The sequence below is a fragment of the Equus przewalskii genome, chromosome X (genome assembly GCF_037783145.1).
Source record: "Equus przewalskii isolate Varuska chromosome X, EquPr2, whole genome shotgun sequence".
Taxonomy (NCBI): Eukaryota; Metazoa; Chordata; class Mammalia; order Perissodactyla; family Equidae; genus Equus; species Equus przewalskii.
In genome coordinates, this window is record NC_091863.1 from 12,720,618 (window position 1) to 12,746,319 (window position 25,702).

A 25,702-nucleotide genomic window follows, 5' to 3' on the forward strand; every position below is an offset into this window, starting at 1 on the left:
TGGAAAAATGTGATAAGATAAAAGGGAATGAGTTAAGAATAGTAAATTGGGGTAGCATGTCCTGAACCCCATCACCAACAAGCACATGAAGAGGGAAATGCAAATTAAAAACCACAAGGTGCCACTTCGTACCCACAAGAATGGCTATAATAAAAAAGACAAACAATAACAAGTGTTGACAAGGCTGTGGAGAAACTAGAACCCTCAAACATTGCTGGTGGGAACGGTGCAGCCACTTTAGAAAAGTTCCTCAAAAGATTAAACACAGAGTTAGCACATGACCCAGCAGTTCCAATCCTAGGTATGTACCTGAGATAAATGAAAACATGTATTCATACAAAAAATTGTACAGGAATGTTCATAGCAGCATAATTCATAATAGCCCAAAAGTGGAAACAACCCAGATGTCTACCAACTGATGAATGGATAAATAAAACGTGGTATATCCATGCAATGGAATATTATTTGGCAATAAAAAGAAGTGAAGTACTGGTACATCCTAAAACATGGATGATCCTTAAAAATATTATGCTTAGTGAAAGGAGCCAGGCATAAAAAGCCATGTTTTGTATGATTCCGTTTATATGAAATGTCCAGAATAGGCAAATCCATTAGAGACACAAAGTAGGTTAGCAATTGCCTTTGGCTGGGAGGTTTGGGGGAAAATTGGGAGTGACTGCTAATGGGTCAGGGTTTCTTTTGGATGAAACGTTCTAAAATTAGATTGTGGTGATAGTTGCACAAACCTGTGAATATACTAAAACCCAGTCAGTTGTACATTTTAGATGGATGAATTGTACGGTATGTGAATTATATCTCAATAAAGCTATTTTTTTAAAAAGCAAAGAAAAAGCAACACTATGGGTATTTGCTTCCTAGAATGTAGTGAGCTAAGATAAATGTGGAATGTTAGCGGGTCAGCTTGTACCTGGTTTTCAAAAACATTCATTGTGCAACCCCTGATTGATGAGTTGCAGCTGCAGTAGGAGGGATGTGACTTGGCACTTACTCGCAGAGACAATGCATCAAGCGTAGTGTACGAGTAGCTGCTGAATCCAATGGGTGGCTGCCCTGAGTTGAAGTACTCTGCACCGGGTTCAATCTAACGCTTGCAACTGAACGTGCTCGGTGTGGTGGAGGGACCTGAAAACTGTGCCTGACCACGTGGCCAGATCCCAGGAGGTAGCTACTTTTTGGTTACTGCATTGCTTACTGCGCATCTTTTAAAGCTAAGTAAACTAGTGTGTGGGGGGGAGATGGAGGAGTGGAGTAGGGGTGGGGGCAGGATGACACAATGTGTAGTGCAATCTTGTATTTCGCTATATTAGTAAGTGGTTTTCTTTAAGTGGCAGGATTCTGGTGATCTCTCTTTTTTCTTAATACTTCTCTCTGTTTTCTGATTTTTTTAAATCTATAAGATTTTATTTCTTTTTTAATAAAATGATCTGATAAACAAAAGTCTTTATATTCCTGGGCTAAATCCTACTTGGTCATGGTGAATGATTCTATTAATGTATTCGTGAATTCTGTTTGCTATTATTTTATTTATAGATTTTCATCTAGCACCTTGGTCTTCTGTTGGTTTTTTCCCCACTATATTCTTCAAGATTGGATTTCAGGGTTGTACTGTCCTCATAAAATGAATTAGAGAGTTTTCTATGCTTTTCTATAATCTGGAAGTGTTAGTTGAGTGTAGGACTAATCTGTTTACAGATTGCCATTTTATTATAAAAGGATATAACTCAGGAAGTCAGATGGAAGAGATGCACAGGGCAAGGTATGGGGAAGGTGCACAGACCTTCCATGCCCTCTCCCAGGGGTTCACCCTCCCAGTATCTCCACGTGTTCACCAACCGAGAAGCTGTCTGATTTTCTTTTTTTTTTTTTTTTTTTGGTGGAAATGATATATTAACGTTGTCTTCAGAAAAAATAAACCTTTACAAAGGGTTTTGATTTTTTCCCCCCACACCAAGAGTGGCACTGGTGAAACTGGAATCCCGGGCAGAAGGGTCAGCGGCTGCTCAGGCCCCCCATGCTCTCTGCATCCTGTGGAGAGGGTACTCGGGTGGGGCTGCTGAACTTGGGCACCGACTGCTCCAGGGGAGGCCCCACCCTGCCATCTCCTCCATTTTTATTGCGCAAGCCTGAGAATGGCCTGGCACTGGTGAGTGGGGAGGTGGGGAATAAACTTTTGGGATCAGACACCAAGCAAGCTGAGAGCTTCGATGCCAGCTGTGTAGGGAAGTGCCGGGAAGAGCCACATGCCCGGCACCCAGAAACAGGAGTCCCCTTCATCCAATGGGAAGTTGAGTCTCAGTTTAGCAGTCCCCACCCTACCTCAGTCCACACTGAGGGAGCCACAGGTTCCAGCTTGTTTCTTGCCGGCTGCCACTGAGAGAACTCCTGGGATTATTCATCGAATAATCCTGCTTGTCTCTCCTCACTTTTAAACACTTAGATAGTACTGTCCTTTGTTTAAACAGGGTGTCTATCTCACAAGCATAGGTAGTTAACATACCGAGATTTAGGAATGATATGAGTACACGATCAGACCTTCTCAAAGGGATTTTGTTTAGTACATAGTCTCTAGAGAATTCAAAATGCATATGCTGTTTTATGTTACTTTTCTTTCTAGCGATCAGATTACTAAAGATTTCTAAACTATCCTTTTAATAAATAAGCTGCTTCACGTCAGACACACACTAGTTTCCATCTCCAGCCACAGGAGGGCGCACAAATACATTAATCAAGTGAAGTTTGGTATAAAATGTTAGGGACGATCTTTACTTAGGTTAAGGGAAAAACCATGAGCAGTGCTGTACTCTCGTTAGTGTAGAGCAGCACTGTCCGATAGAACTTTCTGTGATGAGGGAAATGTTCTGTATCTGTGCTGTCCAGTACATCAGCCACTAGCCACATGTGGATATCGAACTCTCGAAATGTGGCTAAGACGACCGAGGAAACGTTTTAAATTTTAGTTAATTTAATTATAAACTTAAATAGCCGCATGTGGCTAGTGGCTACCGTATTGGACTGCACAAGTCTAGAGCACTAGACTCTATGGGAATATTGGTTTTTATGAATGGCTTTATGAAGTTGGCATTTAAACGACTTTGGATCTAACAACAATGACTTAAGAGGTGAAGGAAACTAACATTGATGTTCCCACCGTTGGCCAGCTACTGTGCAAAGTGTACTTATATACCCATCTCACTTGACCCTCACTATGCACCTGAGAGATGGATATTAGTATGCCCATTTTATGAATGAAGACACAGACTCCAGAGAGATGAAGTAACTGACCCAAAGTCATTGAGATAGTCATCGAGCCAGATATACTCATCTAATATTTTTTGAGAACCTACAATGTGCTGATAAATATATCAGCTTGGCACTATTATAGACACTGGAAATCTATAACAGGAACCAATGCTTGGTATGGGGGCCTTTTTAATAAATGCTATCATTCTGTCTTATATAGCATTTTCTGATTTATCTGAGGATGAGTCATACATTTTAGCACATCATGTTCTCCTAGTTGGAAGGAACCTCCAGACTAACCCTTATCACCATCTCTGATGTATGAAATTCTCTATCACTGTGAGCTCTGATTGAGGCAGGGAGATAACTGGGTTCCATTTCCAACTCTGTCACTAACTAGACCTATGACCTTAAGTAGATGGTTTTGCCTTTCCAGAGCTAGAATTTCCTCATTTCTCAAACAATGCTTTTTGCCTAGGAGATTTACAAGGGCTATTTCATATTTCACTGATTCTGAGATTCACATTTTTTTCACATTTTAACATCAGGTTTCATCTGATGGTCAATGGCACATCACAGTATAGTTGGCAGCATTTTTTCTTACTTTTATTCATAGAAGAATGGTGTATTATAATCATGACACCTTAGACTAGATGAAATATGATCTGTATGATTTTAGAATATCAGTGAAAATATTTATCTTTATTTTAATATACATTTTGAAATTGCCCCAGAGGCAAAGACAATGACCTATTGTGATTCTAAATCCAGTTTAGAGTATCAAATTGCATATGTCATAATCAGTGCTTCCCTAAGAGGCCGAGGCATGGCATGCAACACACAAATTCAAAAATCTCCGCTGCAGTGACCCGCACCCCCCTCCCCGAGCCCCACTGAAGAGCAGCAGGAGTCATCTTAGGCAAAGGTGGGGGGCGGGTGCAGTTTTGTTTGTCTTGAGAGTTTCCCATCCTTTTTCTTGGTTTCTCTTCTTCAGGTACTCAAAGCTTCTAAGCTCTGTCTCCTCTGTGATGGCCTCTATCTGTTCTGCACTCCCTACGCCCTGTCTCTATCAGCTACCTTGAGAGTAAATTAATTTCGGGTATATTTTCTCTTGAAGATTTATGACCAAGGAAATCACTTGGTACCAGTGGTGTGTTGGCATCAGTTTAACATCTGGCTCTCTGGGGATGGGGTGGAAGGAGGCCTGATTTGTAGCATTTGCCAATTTCTGTGGTGTAAATACTCCTACAGTAGCCGACTTTAAGCTTCTGATGTGATATGAACCACTTTGTAAAATTCCTGAAAATTTAGCACTTAACTCTCATGAGCCAATGTGATTCTGCTCTAGCATACTGCCTCTCAGTACGGGTCTGATTATTCCATTCTTCTGCCATAATCCTGTGATGGTTCCCCATTGCCTCCAGGAGAGAAGCCAACTTCTCCAGCTTGATATTTAAAAGCAGAAGATGATCCAGGTCTCATGGGTCCTGAAGCTTATGCAGTTTGGGGGCCCTCTTTAAGAACAATAATACAAACTTAATAATACAACATTAGTTACAAAAGTGAATAATTATTTGGAATGAAAAAAGAAATAATAAATTACAAATATTGAAAAGCTGGTAAATACCAGCAACATTATAAAATCTGAAAAAAATTACATAATACGATTGGAAAGACTTTCTACAGACTTGCTTCTGGCTCTGTACATTTGAAGCCTCGTTTCTTGTCCACTACCCACGTACTTTTCATGCCAGGTGCCCTAAGACGTGATCATATTGCCATATGTCGTTTGGCAGTGGGTCATAGGAAATTCCTGGGAGCCATTCCTATTTGGGATGGCTAACAATGACTTAACCATTCATGGAAGTGATTGCAAACCATTTAAATATATCTCTCTGAATCCCAGCAAAATTATCTCCAACTCAACTTCCCCTTAGCTGGGTCCCCAAAACGTCTGTGACCACCCCAATGCCACCGAGCACGATGGGAAGTGTATTAAGGTTCATCAGAGAAGCAGAACTGCCATTAGTGGTAGAGAGTAAGGGTCTCATTATAGGGTAGATCTTTGGCAGCTGTGGGAGCTGCTGCCTCTGTCTGTTGTTGAGCCCAAAGTTGTTATAGGTCAGCTGGACCAGCAGTTGGGAAGGAGAGCTGAGGGGAAGGAGGAGATCTGACAGCAGCCAAAGGGGCTGCGGGCCTGAGTAATGCCCAGTGCCGTCTAAGTGGGGGATCGGATCAGTGATACTGCATGCAAGCTGCCACAGTGCCTGGCACCCTGGACTAACCTTCAGAGCTTCAGAAATATGACTGTGGTTCACATCTGCCTCACAAAATGTCTCTCGTGGCCAACGCTAACCTGTAACCATACAGGGAAGAGAACACGGTACCAGCTTAGCTAAGGTAATGCAGGACAAAACCACTACAGGAAGTGTGAGGGAGGGGACACTGGAATGGAAAGAGATGATGTTTTAACTGATTGCAGTTTAAGCATTTTCCTTCTGCAAATTTAAACATATGGCCATGTAAACAGGTTGCTAGGATCTTTCCTTAAGCTACGTGATAAATCCATTCTGTTAGAGAGTCACTAGCATCAAGTTCCAACCTACCTCTCAACCTTATCTGATCTCCTTTCCCTCTCTCTCTGTCTCTCACACACACACACACAAATATTTACTGAGCTCTTATGTACCAGGTGTGTTCTAGGGACTGGAGATGCAGAAGTTAGCAAAACTGACAAAAATCCCTACCCTGGTACAGTTTGCATTGTGGTGGGGTGGAGTAGATAAAGCACAGAAACACACTGCACGTCAGATGGCTAGAAGGGAGACAGGGAGTGGGAGCGAGCAGGGAGGAGTCTTTGGGGTAGTCAGAGAAGGCCTCACTGAGGACGTTGAGCAGAAATCTGAAGAAGGGGAGGGAGGGAGCCTCATGGCTATCTGGGACACAATGTCCCAGGCCAGGGAACTAGCACAAGGTCCCTGAGGCGAGGTGGGGTGAGCTTGCTTTGTTCTAGCGGAGAAGCTCAGTGAGCTGTGGCATTGGTGGGAGAAGAGGTCACAAAGGCAGGTGGGGGTGGCTCTGCAGAGCCTGGTGAGCGATTAGCGTTTCACTCTGAGAGCAAGAGGATTAAAGTGACGGCCTTCGGGTTTTAAAAGCAGGCTCAGGTTCCCATGTTGAGATAGACTGAAGGGGGGCAGAGATGGGCTTCGGGGGTCCGGTTAGGAGGCCTGACAGTAATCCTGACCCGCACCCTCTGCTCCGAGCACCAGTGATGTTTTGCCCGACAGACCTTTTCTCACTTGCTCTACTTTTATTCCTTTTATCCCCATCCACCTGGATTGCGCCTCCTGCTTCCTCTTCTCATTAGATGAAATTTGATGTCAGAATTTGATTTCAATTTTATTTTTCAAATTTGGTACCATAATTTTAAGTTCACCTCCTCAACTTGCTAAGAGATGGCAGATGAATTGCTTGTGTAGCAAGGTGTTTTCAAAAAGGGAGAATAGTGTCACCCCATCAGAGGCTGGACTAGCGCTTGCATGCCCCTTAGAGTGTCTGCTGACGTTGTGTGCCCTCAGTGCCTCGCTCACCTCATCTTAGTCCCGGCCTTGCAAGTCCCCCAAAATGACATTACAAGGTGAAAATTAGTAACTTTACAAGGGAGAAAACTGGCAGGCACCGGACACTACCTTAACCAAGTCATCGAAGCTAACCAGCAATGAGGCAAGCTGACTTCATGAGCCTCCTAATGTGGTACCCCGAGAAGGACACAAGATCTCTTATGTGGTATTCCCATTCAAAAATGTGTAGCTCAATCTAATCATGAGAAAACATCAGACAAACCCAGACTGAGGGACGTTCCATAACATAACTGGCCTACACTCCACAACTGTCAACGTCAAGAAAAAGAAGGCCAAGGAAGGCTTTCTGATGAAAGGAGACTGGAGAGACAGGACAGCTAAATGCCAGGCATAGTACTCTTGCATTGGGCCCTGGACTGCAAAAAAGAGCTAGAAAGGACATTATTGGGACAGTGGGAAAAATCTGAATGTGAACTATAGATTGGATAATAGTATTATATCAACATTAAATTTCCTGATTCTTGGGGGCTGACCTGGTGGCGTAGTGGTTAAGTTCAGTGCGCTCTGTCTTGGCAGCCTGGGTTCATGGGTTCAGATCCCAGGTGCAGACCTACACCACTTGTCAGCCATGCAGTGGTGACAGCAACCCATGTACAAAGTTGAGGAAGACTGGCAACAGGTGTTAGCTCAGGGTGACTCTTCCTCAGCAAAAATAAATAAATAAATAAAAAAAATCCTGATTCTTATCAATGAACTATTGGTTATGTAAAAGAATACCTTTGTTCTTGGGAAATATACTCTGAAGTATTTAGGAGGTAAAGGGGCATGATAAACTCATAGGATGAAAACTATCTATATCTATTTACATCTATCTGCCTATATCTATCATCTTTCGGTGGAGAGAGAATGATAAAGCAAATGTGGTAAAATGTTAACAATCGATGAATTTGGGTGAAGGGGATATATGGGATTTCTTTGTACTATTTTTGCAACTTTTTTGTAAGTTTGAAATTATTTCACAATAAAATTTTTTTTTAAAGGCAGTTATAATTTTAGACTTCTAGATGGAGGGAATGAAGTTTGGAATCGTTCTTTAGAGCAGGCATCTCTTTTGCTTTCAAAATAAACATGAATGTTATCAAATAGTCATCTTTCTGCAACAACAGGGGGCAGGATAAATCATTAACTTTTTAATAACTTTGAACTTGCAGTTCCCATTTATATCTTAAGTCCACTAGTTCCATTAGAGTGGGCAATTAATAAGGTACAAACAGTTATGAATTCAAATGACTAACCTGTTTATCTTTAATTGCTTGAATGGACAGAAATGCACAAGGAAAATTTATATAAGAATAGCATGTTATTAAAAAGTGAAGTGTCTCCATACACAGGCGTGCATTTTATGGTTTTCACAGCACTGCATAGAATTTAGCATAGGGCTTTGGACACAGTAATAGTTTGTCAGTTTCTCAACCTTGGCTGCACATTGGAATCATCTGGGGAATTTTTTTAAAATGCTGATGCTTGGGTCTCTCCCCCCAAATTTTGACGTAATTGGTCTGCAATGGAGCCTGCAATCTTTAAAAGCACCCCAGATGCTTGTAATGTATGGCCAAGGAGAAGAACTGATCTAGTCTTTCTTTTCTTGTTTAGGTAATCATAGTAACATCTTAAGAGATGCCACAGAGCAGAGGTGACTCAGCTTGGGAAGGCAGCGACCTGGGAAGGTGGCACGATCAGTAGAAATCATCTCTCCTTCCTCTCAACTCCCATAGAACTTTCCTTTCATGCTGCTTAATATTTTTTACCTCGAATTATAGTTATTTATATTCATAGTTTCTCCCCTGCTAGACTGCACAGGGTTCATGGGAAAGTGATTGTGTATTATTGTCAAGTTAAGATGACAGGACCACTGCGCTGAGCTCTTGGAAGGACAGAGAATGGCCTTCAGCCCTTTCCCTAGAGCTTTCTAGCACATGGCTGTGTTCACATTTGTGTTGAAGAAATGCTGAAATATTTGGAATCTAGTACATTCTCACCCAATAAAACTATATGTATAGAAAAAAGACCAGAAGGAAACAAACCGAAATGTTAACAGCAGTTGCCTCTGGTGCATATGATTATGGATGACTTTTTTCTTCTTCTCTATATTTTACATGAATATGTATCAATTTGAAAGCTATTAAGGATAGAAAATAAACACATCAAATATTCATCAATCAATGAATTCATCATGATTACTCAAAAAAAGGAACACAATTTATTGGTCATATTTGGTGAATGTTGGAAAATCAAATGATGATTTTTTTTTTTAAAGATTGGCACCCGAGCTAACAACTGTTGCCAATCTTTTTTTTTTCTTTTTCTTCTTCTTCTCCCCAAAGCCTCCCAGTACACAGTTGTATATTCTAGTTGTGAGTGCCTCTGTCTGTGCTGTGTGGGACGCCGCCTCAGCATGGCCTGATGAGTGGTGCCATGTCCGCACCCGGGATCCAAACTGGCCAAACCCTGGGCCGCCAAAGTAGAGCACGCAAACTTAACCACTCAGCCATAGGGCCGGCCCCCAAATGATTATTTTTAAGGCTGGTAAATAAAGAGAAAGAACCAATGATTCATCCAGCTTTCTTCAGTGAACTGTAGCTCAGTTCATTGTCTATCCATTCACCAGTTGGTGGACACTTGGGTTATTTCCAATTTCTGGCTATTATGAATAATGCAGCTATGAACATTTGAATACAAGTCTTGGTATAAACATGTTTTAATTTGTTTTGGGTACACACCTAGGAGTGGAATTCTGGGTTATATGGTAAATTTATGTTTAACTTTTTAATAAACTACCAAACTACCAAACTGTTTTCCAAAGTGGCTATACCTTTTCACATTCTCACCAGCAATCTATGAGGGATCTAGCTTCTCCATGTTCTCACCAACCACTTATTGTTTGTCTTTTTGATTATAGCCATTCTTAAGGGTGTGAAGTGTTATGTCCTTCTGGTTTTAATTTGAGTTTCCCTAATGATATTGAGGATCTTTTCATGTGCTTATTGGCCACTCATTTATCTCCTTTGGTGAAATGTCTATTCAGATCTTTTGCCCATTTTTAAAGATTTTATTTTTCACTTTTCTCTCCAAAGCCCCCTGGTACACAGTTGTGTATTTTTAGTTGTGGGTCCTTATAGTTGTGCTATGTGGGATGTTGCCTCAGCATGGCTTGATGAGAGGTGCCATGTCCGTGTCCAGGATCTGAACCGGCAAAACCCTGGGCTGCTGCAGCGGACCGTGCAAACTTAACTACTCAGCCACAGGGCCAGCCCCTTTTGCCCGTTTTAACTTTTTAATTATTTTTAAAGATTTTATTTTTCATTTTTCTTCCCAAAGCCCCCTGGTACGCAGTTGTGTATTTTTAGTTGTGGGTCCTTCCAGTTGTGGCATGTGGGACGCCACCTCAACATGGCCTGATGAGTGGTGCCATGTCCACACCGAGGATCCGAACTGGTAAAACCCTGAGCCGCCAAAGCGGAGTGCGTGAACTCAACCACTCGGCCACGGGGCCGGCCCCATGCCCAGTTTTAAATTGGGTTATTTGGCTTCTTATTATTGAGTTGTAAGAGTTATTTATATGTTCTAGATACAAATCCTTTATCTGATATATGATTTGCAAACATTTTCTCCCAGTCTTGTGGCCTGTTCCTGACTGTGTCTTGCGGCCTGTTCCTGACTGTGTCTTGCATATATGCAGTGCTCCATAAGAATGTATTAAATGGATGTGGAAAATAAGGGAACCCTCATACACTGCTGGTGGAAATTCAAACTGGTGCAGCCACTATGGAAAACAGTATGGAGATTTCTCAAAAAATTAAAAATAGAAATACCATATGATCCAGCCATCCCACCACTGGGGATTTATCCAAAGAACATGAAATCAGTAATTCCAAAAGATATATGCACCCCTGTGTTTATCGTGGCATTATTCACAATAGACAAGATGTGGAAGCAACCCAAGTGCCCATCAACGGATGAATGGATAAAGATGTGGTATATATATACAATGCAATACTACTCAGCCATAAAAAAAAAATCGTGCCATGTTGGACAACATGGAAGGATCTTGAGGATATTATGGCAAGCGAAAGAAGTCAGACAGAGAAAGACAAATATCATATGATTTCACTCATATGTGGGAGATAAACAAACACATAGATACAAAGAATAGATGGGTCGTTACCAGAGGGGAAGGAGGTGGGGGGAGGGTGAAAGGGGGAAAAGGGGTACATATGTATGGTGACGGATGGAAACTAGACTATTGGTGATGAACATGATGCAGTCTATACAGAAACTGAAATATAATAATGTGCACCTGAAATTACACAGTTGTAAGCCAATAAGACATCAATAAAATAATTTTTTTAAAAAAAGAATCTATTAAATAAATGGCTTAGCTAATTAGGTCTCCTCCACCAGGACGATCCATTTCATGGCTGCAGGTTGTGCCTCTAACCATTTTGCTGCTGAATTTACTAAAATTTTATTTAGGATTTAGCATCTGTAGTCATAAGTGACATTGGCTGGTAATTTTCATATTTCAGGCCTATATCAGCCAGGGTCAGTCAGGAGACAGAAACCACACCAGTTATTTAAACAAAAGGCAAATAAATACTGCATGATCTCACTTATATGTGGAACGTAAAATAGTCAAACACATAGAAGCAGAGAGGAGAACTGTGGCTACCTGGGGCTGGGGTAGGGAGATAGGGGGAGGTATTGGTCAAAGGGTACAAAGTTTCAGTTATGCAAAATAAATGAGTTCTGGAGGAAAAACAATAGTTACCTGGAACAGGGCTCTCCTTATGTGTGGAATCCAAATCAAGTTGTATTATATCAATTGAGCAAAAGAAAAGTTTTTTTAAATTTATTTTATTTTATTTTATTTTTTTGAGGAAGATTAGCCCTGAGCTAACGTTTGCCGCCAATCTTCCTCTTTTTGCTGAGGAAGACTGGCCCTGAGCTAACAGCCATGCCCCTCTTCCTCTACTTTCTATGTGGGACGCCTACCACAGCATGGCTTGCCAAGCGGTGCCATGTCCACGCCTGGGATCCGAACCAGCGAACCCCAGACCCCCAAAGCGGAACGTGCGCACTTAACCGCTGCAGCACCTGGCCGGCCCCAAGAAAACTTTTGTATGATACATTTTCTTGAAAAATTGTAGTTATCCCTTTGCGTTAGGATACTCTAGGAAAATCACTGTGGAGGGGACATCCTATAACTCTGTATTCAATTCTAAAATAAATAGGTTATAATTTTTTAAAAAGAATTTAATGCAAAGAATTGTAAACTATGAAAGAGTAAAAAGAGAACTCTAAGGTATCATGGCTGAGTGAACAAAAGGAAGAGGTTGGACTTATTAAAACCTAGAAACTTAGAGGTGGGGACTGGGACCCAGATCTCAGGAGAGGGGCACTGCTTACTGGGGCTGCTGTCTCTGCAGCTGAGGTGCAGTGACAATGAAGCTGGCTCTGCAAATGCTGAAAAAGCTGCCAGCTGGGTTCAGCTGCTGCTGTGGGAAGGAACTGCTGCTGCCAAAGTGTGGGGAGCAGATAGGGAAAAGCAAGTCTCTTCCTCCTTTTCCAGCCTGACAGTCTCAAGCTCCCTCTCTCACTCCCGCTCCCCCTACTGGCAGAGATGTGGTTTGCAGAGTCCCAAGCCCTGGCATCATCAGCCAGAATACAGGAGGACTGGTTTGGAGCTGGGGACAATAACTTATGGTCTGACACAAGGTCACAGAAAAATAAGGTAATCTTTTCCTACTTTTACCATAAGTTATTACAATTTATACAATGCTAACTTCTCTCTTTATTAGCTGTGTAGTTTAGATGAGTTTTTAAGTTTCGTTCCTTTCATTTACTCATCTATAAGAGAGCAATAATCCTATACCTACCTCTTGTGTTATTATTTGAAAGCTTCAGATAAATTCTCTAAGAAGCACAACAGTTTTGGGTGCTTTTATTTTGGGACAATCTTTTACACATTTCCCTCTTTTTCCCCCTCTGTCATTAATTCTCAATTTGGTGTTGTGTCAATGTAGGTCACGTTTCTTTTCATCAAGAAGCATCTTGTGTTTACCTTATTCAGAGTCAAGAAGACAAAGCCCGTCTCAAACTTAACATGTCCGGAACTGAACTTTTAATCCCTGTGTACAACCTTTACCTCATGCCCCGCTTGGTTGTCCTTATCTCATTAAAAGTCAATACCAACCAATTGCTCAACCAGAAACCTAGGAGCCAATCTTGATTCTACCTTCTACATCTAATCCATCAGCAATTTCTTTTGAAAGAATGTTTTTAAATGATTAAACATTTAGTGAGTCATCAGTCATCCAATTATAAGGGCCTGAATATAACTTTTTTTCCATTTCAGGTGAATTAGAATGATGTGTTTTTCCAAATCTGATGGCATTTATACAACGGTTCATACAGGGTTTTTTTTCTTTCTTTTCTTTTTTTTTTTTTTTTTTTTTGCCGAGAGAGATTTGCCCTGAGCTAACATCCATGCCAATCTTTCTCTATTTTTTTTAGTATGTTGGCCACCAGCACAGCATGGTATAGGTCTAACTAACAAACAGTGTAGGTCTGCACCTGGGAACCGGACCTGGGCTGCTGAAGCTGGGCATGCTGAACTTAAACACTAGGCCACTGGGGCTAGCCCTCATACAGATTTTTTAATATCATATTTCATCTAAGTCCTTCAGAATAACTTCTTTAAATCACAAATGGCAATTTAACTTAATTTTTCTTTCTAAAATTCTCTTTACATATATTTTTGTGATGTTGATCTAGGGATATTTAATTTTTTTATTATTAATGCAACAAATGAGTCTATTACTATTTGATGAAAGTGGATTTTTTAAAGCAATTTCCTTTGATCCTACCTCCAAAATATATCCTTAGATCCCTCTAGTTCTTTCCATCTTTGTGGCCACCAGCCCAGTCCCAATCACCATCATCTCTCAATGACCAGAGTCACGGCCTCTTAGCTAGTCTTCCCACTGTCACCCTTAACCATTCAATCCATTTCCCACAAACTATCAAGAGATATTTGATTATTTCTCTTCCCTACTTAACTCTTCAATATCTTGCCATTGCGCCTTGAATAAAATTCAAACTCCTTACCATAGTCTCGAAGGCCTTACATAATTGGACTCGAGCATCTCACAGGCACTTTCCATGCTCAGTGTGCACCAAGAAGATTCTGGTCTTCTTTCAATTTAATGAACTTGCTGATGTTTTGTTCCACCTCAGGGACTTTGAACATCACTGTTTTTCTGCCTCTCCACACCCTAACCCCACCCCGCCTTCTCTTTCTTCGAATCTCAGCTTAAATGTCATTTTCTCAGGGAGACCTTTGCTAAGCACCCAATCTAAGTCAGCCTCCTCCCTTTTACTTTCTAATTTAACATTACGCTCTGCTTTCTTCCTAGTGTTTATCACACGGTGTCAGCTTTCTCTTTATTTACTTGTTTTGTCAGTATCCCTTGCTAGAATGTAAGCTCCAAAATACTAGGACCATTTGTGTCTTGTTTACCGTCCCGTCCCTAGTAAATAGCACGGCACCTGTCCCATAGCGGCTACTTAAGATTTATGGAGTGAGGGGCCGGCCTTGTGGCTGAGTGGTTAAGTTCGTGCGCTCTGCTTCAGCGGCCCAGGGTTTCGCCGGTTCGAATTCTGGGCACGGAGATGGCACCGCTCATCAAGCCATGCTGAGGCAGCATCCCATGTGCCACAACTAGAAGGACCCACGACTAAAAGTATGCAACTATGTACTGGGGGGGCTTTGGAGAGAAAAAGGAAAAATAAAATCTTTTAAAAAAGAAAGATTTATGGAGTGAAAAGCAAAATGAAGCCTTTTCCCTCCATCTGGCAGGCTGGGAATTGAGCAGTGAGAGTGAGGGAGACTATTTAGGGTAGCCAAGACAATGATCAGGCTGCTTTTCCCATCCAGGCATAGGCAAGGCCCAAGTCCTACAGGCAGGGAATGGGTCAGCTTGGGCTCACACACTTTTAATTCTTTTTTTCCCTTGGGGTTGCAGGAACTAAAGCCTTGTGAGAGGAGGTTGACCAGAATTACCTATGCAAGTTTCCTTGTTTGCCAAATGAATGAAAGGAACATGACGATTGCTGAAATATTTAGGAGATGTGTGGAACATAGACCGTAGAGGAACCTGGGTGGGATGAAGGGAACTAGTTAGCAGATTACTGTGGTGGTCCAGGTGAGCATGATGTGGTTTGATCTGGGGTGGCAGCAGTAGAGATGTGAGAAGTGGTTGTATTTGAGATATACAAGAAAAATCTTGTAATGACGTGTTATCCTTCTTGCTACTTCATTTGATTTTTGTTCTATGAACTGAGGAACCCCATCCACCCTGCTCCGATATCCTATTTACATTTTCTGATATTTGTATATCCATGGAATTCTTTAGAAGTTTCCTAACAATCCCCAAGGCTTAGGGTATTCATCTGTAAATTGGAACAATATTGTGGTGTGAATTCCCTGGTGATGCTGACAAAGATTCTTTGCTTGACCAAACTTTAGTCAGGCTCCTAAACCTTCTCCTAGGCCCATCTGTGCACTTCCTTGTAAAATCCAATTTAGCAAGAACCCCACTAAGTCTGTTTAGCTACAAGTCCCCATCCTCTATATCTGATCCCCTTTGATATCTGATCAGGTTCCTCATCCTCCACCATCTCCCAGGTGATATCCGATCACTTTGGCCTGTCTTCAGCAAGGAGTCTTGTTAGGTCTGTTTAACCAGAATCCCCCTTACTCTTGATGTTTCTTCTTAGTAATTTTCCATCCACTACCCCCATCCTGCTCCTTGGCTATAGATTCCCACTTGCCCATGCCGTATTCAGAACTGAGCCCCGTTCTATACTGACGTCTCTTGTCTATTGCAGTAGTCTTGAATAAAATTTGTTTTACTGCTTTAATTACTGTCCGGCTCTGGTTTTTGACATTGCCAAGGGGTAGCTTGGGGGAAGTTTAGGCCTCCTACCAATAATCTTCATGTGGGTAGGCCCATTCTTTGATATGGACAACTGACATCTTCTCAGTCTTTGTAAATTGCTGTGCAAACACGGATTCAAACAGATAGCTACTTCTAGGTACTTTCCTATATCGGAATTTGGAAGCAGCTATTGTGTGGATTATATGAAGAAAGTTATTTTAAGAAATCAGCTAGCCCAGTGCTCTGATAGGCACTAGGAAGTGTGACTTTCCAATTCTTCAACCTTGTTAATTATTGAAGAAGTAATTAAAATGGAAACCAGAATTCATTTCTCACCAAAATTAACAAAGATGGAAAGCAAAACAAAATGAACAACAATGAAAACTCTATGCGGCCTTTGAGGCTTTGGTGAAATGAGTACTCAGTGTTGATGGGTGTGTAAATTGGTATGAAATCCTTTGTGAAAGTTGTTGATATGTATTGGCTCTAAAAGATATTCATACCTTTTGATCCAATTACTCTACTTAATGTGAATATTCTAAGCAAATAATCCTAAATCTGGAAAGAGCTTTATGCTTATGTAGGTTCATTGTGGCATATACCTAAGTGCCCAACAACAGCTAAGAAATCACGGTTCATTCACTGGATGGACTATTATCCAGTCATTAAACATGGTACTTTTGAAGAGTAAAAAATGAAAAAACATACTTTTTAAATACAGTTTAAATGCAGGATGCAAAATTGTCCATATAGAATTATAACCATATAGAAAATAAATCTGCACAGAGAAAAAGATTGGAAATAAAGATCCTAAAAATGCTTATAATGGTTATATCTAGGTAGTACAACTATGGATGACATGTTTCCTTCCTTCTATCTTTCTGATTTTCCCTAATGAGTATGTATTAAGAGAAACTATTGTTCTAGCGTGGCATCACTCACATATTTGGAGTGGGTGTTGGTGATGGCTGGGGTGACGGGGGAGACTGATCATGTGTCTCCAACAGGCTAGCCTGGACATATTCACATGGTGATGGCTGCATGGTTCCCAGGAACAGCCCCAAAGTGCAAACACTTTTCAAGTCTCATGTTTATTTTATTTTTTTATTGTGGTCATAATAGTTTATAACATTGTGATATTTCAGTTGTACATTATTATTTGTCAGACACCATATGAATGTGCTCCTTCACCACTTGTGCCCCCCTCTAACCCCCTTCCCCCTGGTAACCAGAACCTGGTAATTGTTCTCTTTGTCTGTAAGTTTGTTTATCTTCCACAAATGAGTGAAATCGTATGGTGTTTGTCTTTGTCTGGCTTATTTCACTTAACATAATACCCTCAAGGTCCATCCATGTGGTTGCGAATGGGACGATTTTTTCTTTTTTTATGACTGAGTAGTATTCCATTGTATATATATACCACATTTTCTTTATCAATTCATCAGTCACTGGGCACTTGAGTTGCTTCTATGTCTTGGCTATTGTGGATAATGCTGCAATGAACATAGGGGTGCATAAGTCTCTTTGTATTGTTGATTTCAAGTTCTTTGGATAAATACCCAGTAGTGGGATAGCTGAGTCGTATGGTATTTCTATTTTTAATTTTTTGAGGAATCTCCGTACTGTTTTCCATAATGGCTGCACCAGTTTGCATTCCACCCAGAGGTGTATGAGGGTTCCCTTTTCTCCACAACCTCGCCAAGGTTTGTTATTTTTTGTCTTGGTGAGTATAGCCGTTCTAATGGGTGTAAGGTGATATCTAAGTGTAGTTTTGATTTGCATTTCCCTGATTATTAGTGATGTTGAGCATCTTTCCATGTGCCTATTGGCCATCTGTATATCTTTCAAGTTTCACGTTTATTAATGGACCATTGTCCAAAGCAAGTCACACGGCCAAGCCTGAAGTCAGAGTAGAAGGGGACTTACCTGTGCCATGGATACAGAAAGGAGAATGATGGCAACTGTTTGCAAACAATCTATCTCAGTAATCATTGACCATAATAGCCACTCTGAATCAAGATGGTCTAGGATAAGAAATAAATACAAGTGACCAACCCATGGCTTATGAGTCCCTATGAGATAAAGTTTAAAGTCCTTAGCTCTGACATATGACTACCTGCCCCACATTATCTCACTCTACTCCTTTTCCCCACCTCAAAACCATGGATACCAGGCAACTGAGCTTTTTATAGTTATCTGAACACACCTTACTGTTTCTCACCTTATGTCGTGGCTCCCACTGCTGCAACTGGAATACAATCACCCACTCTGAGTCCCACACACTAGTCTACCATTGATTTTTGAACATCTTTCAAAACAGAAAAGGTGTCCCTCCTCAAGGAAGCCCACCCTGCCCTTAGGATAGAATTGAACATTCTCTTCTTTGGAACCTGTAGAACCACATACAGATTTCTAATTTTCCACCTACATAACTTTAGTATTTATTTGTTATCATGTCTGTTTCCCTTTTTTGTAGGCTCTGAGATCCTCAAAGGTAGACACTATATCTTTCTTGTATTTATATCTCTAGAGTCTCTTAGCTAGAATTATTGGATGATGAATGTTTGGATGAATTGTTTTAATATACATTTTTAGAAGACATCTAGATGGCCAAGAGGTAGACAAAAAGGTGCTCAAAACCACTAATCATCAGGGAAAAGTAAATCAAAACCATAATGAGCTATCACCTCACACCTGTTAGAATGGCTGTCATGCTAGTGATGGTGTGGAGAAAAGGGAAACCTTGTGCACTGTTGGTGGGAATATAAATTGATACAGCCACTATGGAAAATAGTATGGAGATTCCTCAAAAAATTAAAAGCAGTACTACCATATGATCCAGCAATCTCACTTCTGAGTATTTATCCAAAGGAAATAAAATCAGTATCTCGAAGAGATAGCTGCACTCCCGTGTTCATTGCAGCATTATTCACAATGGCCAAGATATGGAGACAACCTAATTTTCTGTCAAAAGATGAATGGATAAAGAAGATAATGTATATATATACACGGTGGAATATTATTCAGCCATGAGAAAGAAGGAAATCTTGCCATTTGTGACAACAATGGAGGGTATTACGCTAAGTGAAATGTCAGACAGAGAAAAACAAATATTGCATGGTATCTCACATGTGGAATCTAAAAAAAAATGTCAAACTCGGAAATAGAGAGTAGAAAAGTGGTTGCCTGGAGCCAGCCCCATGGCCAAGTGGTTAAGTTTGCACATTCCACTTTGGTTGCCCAGGGTTTCACCGGTTCAGATCCTGGGCATGGACGTAGCACCACCCATCAAGCCATGCTGAGGCAGCATCCCCCATAGCAGAGCCAGAAGGACCTACAACTAGAATATACAACTAAGTACGTGGGGGGCTTTGGGGAGAAGAAGAAAAAGAAGAAGAAGAAGATTGGCAACAGATGTTAGCTCAGGTGCCAATTAAAAAAAAAAAAAAAAGAAAAGTGGTTGCCAGGGGCCAGGGTGGGGGGGAGGGGAATAGGGAGAGGTTGTTAAAAGGGTACAAAAAGAAAGAAAAATGTACATTTAAAAATCACTAGTAAAATCAGGCCTTTTTCATATATTTATTTACTGCTCACACATTTTTCTCATGGGATAATTTACTACTAGTAAATCACTAGTAGAATTAAGCATTTTTCATATACATGTTTATATTTGCAGTTTTTCTCATGAGATAAAAATTAACTTTTATTTCATTGTTATACACAATTATAGGATTATGTGTATTAAGAGACTAACTCAAACGTTTTCAAATTGTATATGTTTTGTTTTATTACTTCGTAAAACAACAAACTTGAAATTCTGAAAACCGCATGGCAAACTTTGTGGGGAAAAATCCAGTGTTACTTATACTGAAAGCAGAAATATATAGCTCTGTAGCCCAAAGAGAAACAAAACTCAGCTTGACATAACATATTAGATGTAGACATAATTACTTAGGTGAAAAAATGAAAACTTTGTCAGTTTCCTTTAGAATGTTATAACAACACAAATTCAGAAAATCCATCATCTCAAAAAATTTTAACATCCTCAATATTTTTCATACTTATGTTCCTGAAAGAAGTGCAAATGAAAACCCAGGAAACAGGGTGATACTATTACTAGTTATACTTTCTACTTTTAACACCCTAAATTGCTTAGTTCTCATTTCTTTTTGCATTTCAGCTTGTGGTTGGCTTTGCAAGGCTAACATTTTCTTTGGTGACAGTTTTTCAAACATAAACCAGAAGAATTTGGTCACTAACTTCCCTATTTCATAGAACATTTAAGAACTTCAAAAAAAGTCGTTTAAATTGGACTAAGAAGGTAAAGTAATGTGGTATTTTGGTAGGAGATTGTTTTTGTTTTATTTTGTTATGTTGTTTCTTTCTTTCTCTTTAACTTCGAAACCCACCCTAATGTTTTGCAGGATCCTCAGAACATGTGAAGGTGGCTTTTTTTTTAACCATCCTTTTGTAACAGAGCAAGTTATTGACACATTAATTTGTGTCTCATCTGATTTTTATGCTGTGGACTCGTAAGAAAGATAATTGCTAAGACAACCTTCTCCTTGCTTCTATTATGTCTACCCAGGCTCTGCATTCTGAGTTCCAGTCTCTAGGCCCTAAAGAGAGGTGAGAGCTTCCATGTTTCATTCATGTTCCCAGAGTGAAAGGGAGTGGAGGGGAGAATTTTGATGGATTTGGCCAAACCCAGAGGGATAGTTGGCTTCTTGGAGACTGGGAAGCAGGTCTGGCTTCATGGGTGAGTGACTCACGCAGTTGCACAGGGCCCTGTGCTTGGTTTAATGCTCTGCTGTTACTCTCTTGAAATTCTTCGTAATTTTTGAACAAGGGGCCCTGTATTTTCATTTTGCACTGGGCCCCTCAAATATATAGCCAGGCTTGCTGGGAAGACCAAGGGGTAAGGAAGAGCAGTGGTAGGGACTTTCTCCTCCTCTCACAGCGGGGCCACAGGGATACTTGAGGACAGAGTATGTGTACCTTAGGAGTCACTGTGAGGATCCTCAAAACTGAGCTTGGCAAGGAATGAGTGGCTCCACCAGAGGAACTCCCTGCTTTCATAGGGACAGTGACTACAGTAGACTGAAAAGAAGCCCTTTCCCAAATGTCCTGGATTTCACAGGCCCCAGGGTTCAAGTCTGAGCTACAGGAGGGTCTCCCTCCAAAAAGACAGATTAGACGTGTGTAGTGGGTTGAGTGGGGTTCCCCCAATAGATATGTCTACCTGGAACCTCAGAATGTGACATTTGGAATAAGGGCCTTTGCAGATGTCGTTAAGATAAGGGTCTCGAGATAAGATCATCCTGGATTACAGTGAGCCCTAAATCCAATGACAGGTATCCTTATAAAAGACAGAAAAGGAGAAGACATACAGAGAGACCCACAGAGCAGAAGGCCATATGAAATTGGAGGCAGAGATTGGAGTGATGCATCTTTAAGCCAAGGAATGCCAAGGATTACCTGCAACCACCAGAAACTAGGAGAGAGGAACCAACCCAGGCAACACGTTGATTTCAGACTTCTGGCCTCCAGAACTGTGAGAGAATAAATTCCTGTTATTCTAAGCCACCAAGTTTGTGATAATTTGTTATGGCAGCCCTAGGAAACTAATGCAGCCTGTGTCAGTGAGGTGCTTGGCTTTTGAGATTTAATTTGATTTGGGGTGGGGGGGCGGGAAGTGTTTCCTGTGTCACAGTCTCTTTTAGCCAAAAAAATAAAATCTTTCCCAGAAGCTTCCAGGAGACTTTCTTTTGCATCCCGTTGGCCAGTGTTGGGTCACACGGCCACCCTTACATGCAAGGAGCCCTGGGAAGTTGGTATTTAGCAAAGGGAGCAGAATAGCCAAGGTTGTTGGATTGCTGCCCTGAATAAAATAGAAATTCTGTTAACAAACAGAAGGTGCTTAGGGGTTGGAGGACAAGAGATGGCAATTGGGTAGAGAAAGTACATCGTCTGCCATAATGTTTTATTTGTATAGCTAAAAATCTGTAATGGTAAATTTCACTTGAATATCAGTCAGAACAGCAACAAGGTTATGATTATTCTGTAGCTCCTTGCTAGTAAAGTGGCATCCCTGAGTGAGCAGAAAGGCCATCCCCAGAGAGCTGGTTAGAAATGCAGAATCTTGGGTTCCACCCCAGACCTACTGAATCAGAATCTGCTATTGAACAAGATCTTCAGGTGATTCCTATGCACATTAAGGTTTAAGAAGCATTGGTCTAGGTGACTTAGGATAATATAACTAAACTACTCAAGATAAAGCAAGTTACTGTTGTGAAACAGGAACGGATTGGCATCGCTACTCATAAACACAGAAAATGTCAAGTCCAAATATAAGAATAGTAGGTAAAAATCAGAAAACTTTGAAACGTTGTAATGTGAGCATGATGCAGTAGATACACAGGAAGAAAAGAGATTATATTTTTGGTCAAGTTTAAGTGAAATGAGACAACCGATGACCATTGTACTACATCCTACCATCACATTTATGACTACATTCAGTAGGATTAAGTTCCTTACAGCACATAAAAGTACCAATTAATAAGTCTTCACTAGAAAAGATGGAATAACCAAGCATTCAAACTGATTAGTCCTTAAGTGTAAAGATGGATCTGGTGTCACTGGTGATATCCAACATTAAAGTTAGATGAATTGGTGTGAACTTCTCTCAGAAATCCAAGACTTCCTTTCTGTAAGATCTTGATTCCTTATTGAAATACTTTGTAGTGGGTGAAAATAAAGTTTCCTTGTTCATCCTTTAATGAGACCCTACAGTTTATTTCATAACAACCATTCTACAGCGTTTTAAGACCCATTGATTTATATACACGTAAATGTATAAACACATTTATATATATAAATATATATATAAATGTATAAACACATTTATATATTTATAAGCACTTATTGCCTCAGCCTCATTCTGTGGGAATAGAAATCCTTTGATTTGCAATGTTCCACCAGACCAGAGTTCATTTAAAAGCAGATAGATTGTTTTTTTAAAACATTATTTATTTATAATAGACCATAGCCTCCAGTTGTTGCGCTTGTGGTGAAACTGCTTATTTAGAGTACATACATATATCCCAGAGTTGGAAATAAAATACTAGAGTAAGCATTTTACTTTGGGGACATCATACCAATTTATTTGAGCAAGGGCATTTGCTTTTTAACAGTGAAACTGGGCCAGTGTAGAAAGCTATATTGGCTAAATGTGTTGGTTGAATTGATCTGTTTCATCACAGAACTCTTTCAGGCAGCAAACTCAGATAACTGCTTCTTTAAGGGGATAAAGCAGGCTATAAAAAAGTCAGATGAAAGGCATTAAAAACAGACACTTCACAAAAGAAGATATAGGAATGTCCAATAAGCACATGAAAAGGTGCTCAACATCATTAGTCATCATGGAAATGGAATTAAAACCCAACTGAGATATCATTACAGTGACTAAAATAAAAAGACTGGCAATACCAACTATGGGCAAGGGGGTGGAACACCTGAAATTTTAAGCATACATCTACTCTAGGACCCAGGAATCCTGCTCAGGTTTTTTTTATGAGTCATGAAAACATTTGTCCACAAAAACCTGTATAAAAATGTTCATAGCAACTTTATTCGTAAGGTCCCCAAACTGGAAGCAACTCAGATATCCATCAGATGGAGAATGGATTATCAAATAGCAGTATATTTATACAATAGAATACTACTGAGTAATAAAAAGGAAATAAACAGGACACACACAACAACATAGATCAATCTAAATACGTTATGAATACGAATGAAAGAAGTCATTCTGTTGGATTCCATGTAAATGAAATTCTAGAACAAGCAAAACTAACCTATAGTGATACAAATCAGAAAGTGGTTGGAGAGGATTGGAGATTGGATGGGAATTGACTGGAAAGAGGCACAAGGCAACTCTGGGATGAAGGATGTATTCTGTGTATTGATTAGGGTGGTGGTTATGTTACTGGACCAAAGTAAGTCTGCTCCTTGGTGAGTTAAAATCAAAACCTATACCAGAAGTAGTTGTCATACAAAGAAAAATTTTATTTGTAGCATGCAGCAAGTAAAAGGAGACCATAGGGAACAATTTCACAAAGCTGTGGGCCCCCCAAGCAAGGAGATGTGGGTACCTTTATTTTGAGTAGGGAATGAATATTCAAAAGGAGGAGTTTCATCATCGCATGTAGAGGTGGGTACGAGCTTGAGTATGCGTAGTTTGGCAACATGCCTTCACATACATTGCATGTTATGCTAATAAGGCTTTAGCTCCTCCCAGGGTGGTGATTCTAGCATTATAATGAGGCAAAGGCTACTTTGGTACAATTTTGCGCCTATCTGCACAAGTGTCACTCCTGTGGTTGCCGTCTGGACTGATTCAGAGTGGTTGGGTCCAGGGTGGTTGGAGTTTAGATCTTCCTGGAACATAGCTGAAATTGACCATCTCAAGACTCCAAGCATGTTAGAGAAAAGAACATCTGCACCTTTTAACAAAACAAGAGAATTCGGTCAGATAAGACAAAAAAAAAAAAGGTTAGAGTCTATGACTGGTGAGAGTTACATGGGTATACAATTGTCAAAACCCATTGAACTGTATACTTAAGATCTATGTGTTTCATTTTATGTCAATTATACTTCAATTTTAAAAATAAGAGCTCCTCCCACTCCCATCCCATCCAAGAAAACATCTGCCCAGACAACCTGCAGGGCAAAGGATTCTCTTTCAGCCTGAGGCCCTCTAGGTAGTGCATCACCAGCCCACACTGGTGCTCTGACCTGCTCCTCTACATGGCTTATCTATCTGAACCTGGTGATCCTGTAGTTTGACTCCAGTCTCACTGTAGTGGTGCAGTAAAGGCTGTCCTCAATTTTTATTTTTATTTGCTGCCTTAGCTTTTCCTTTACCCTTTGACTACAAGCACTTGTTGGTAAGGCACAATATATATGAAAACAAGAAAAAACAGAAATAATTGTTGTCTCTTTTGAGTCTTATTCCCTCTCTAATATTTTTTTTAAAGACAGCACAATGGTGTGTTTGGCTTTTCTAACTGCCACATCTGATGCAATGTAATTACTTAATTAGATCAGATTACTGTTTATATTAAACTCAAATAATGATTAAACTGAGAAATCTCATGACAAGAGCTCACAGGTGAAATCAGCTGAAATCAACCAGTGCGTGTCTTAACCCATCTTTTGTGTATCCTGCCTCAGTGACCAGTAGGTAAACAAGGCTGAGCTGACAGATTAATGGCTCCTGTTAATGGGATACATCTAGGTCACTCTTAAGCCCACATGTGAAGCCAAACACAAGCTGCAGCACTTCCATATCTCTGTTTCAACACTGCCATATGGCAGGAGCACAGGTGGTGTCCTCCAGAGGTCTCTCTCAGTATACAGCCCACCTCCTGCTGCAGCGTCCAAAGCCTTTCCAAACGACAGGACTTTAAAAAAAAACACTTACAAAATTGAGGTAAAACCTATATACAGTTGTGATAGCTAGTCTCCATAAATGGCCCCAATATTCATGCCCTGGTGTTCCCCTCCCATATTGAATCTGGCTGGTCTGTGACTTGAGTTAAACAATAGAAAGTGGCAGAAGTGACCCTGGGCCGGTTCTGGGCCTGGATTTAGGAGCACTGGTAGGTTCTGCTTCCTTTCTCTTGGAATACTCTTTTTTTCTCTTTTGCTGAGGAAGATTCACCCTGAGCTAACATTTGTTGCCAATCTGCCTCTTTTTGTATGCCGCCACAGCATGGCCACTGATGAGTGGTGTAGGTCTGTGCCCAGGAAATGAACCTGGGTCATTGAAGTGGAGCACACTGAACTTAACCACTAGGCCAC

At 40.6% G+C, this 25,702-nt stretch overlaps 1 protein-coding gene across 9 annotated transcripts in view; it reads left to right on the forward strand.

Moving 5' to 3' along the window:
* The first annotated feature begins 1,013 nt into the window (after positions 1-1,013).
* The window catches only part of REPS2 (RALBP1 associated Eps domain containing 2), a 247,577-nt gene continuing 222,888 nt past the window's right edge, over positions 1,014-25,702 (forward strand). For 2 of the 9 annotated variants that reach the window (XM_070604179.1, XM_070604200.1), the window contains exons 1-2: positions 1,054-1,182; positions 20,427-20,467. The gene's annotated coding sequence lies outside the window, so the exon portion shown is untranslated. Of the gene's footprint in view, positions 1,183-20,262; positions 20,468-25,702 lie in introns of all 9 variants that reach the window. The other 7 variants (XM_070604182.1, XM_070604201.1, XM_070604181.1 and 4 more) reach the window with 6 other exon arrangements.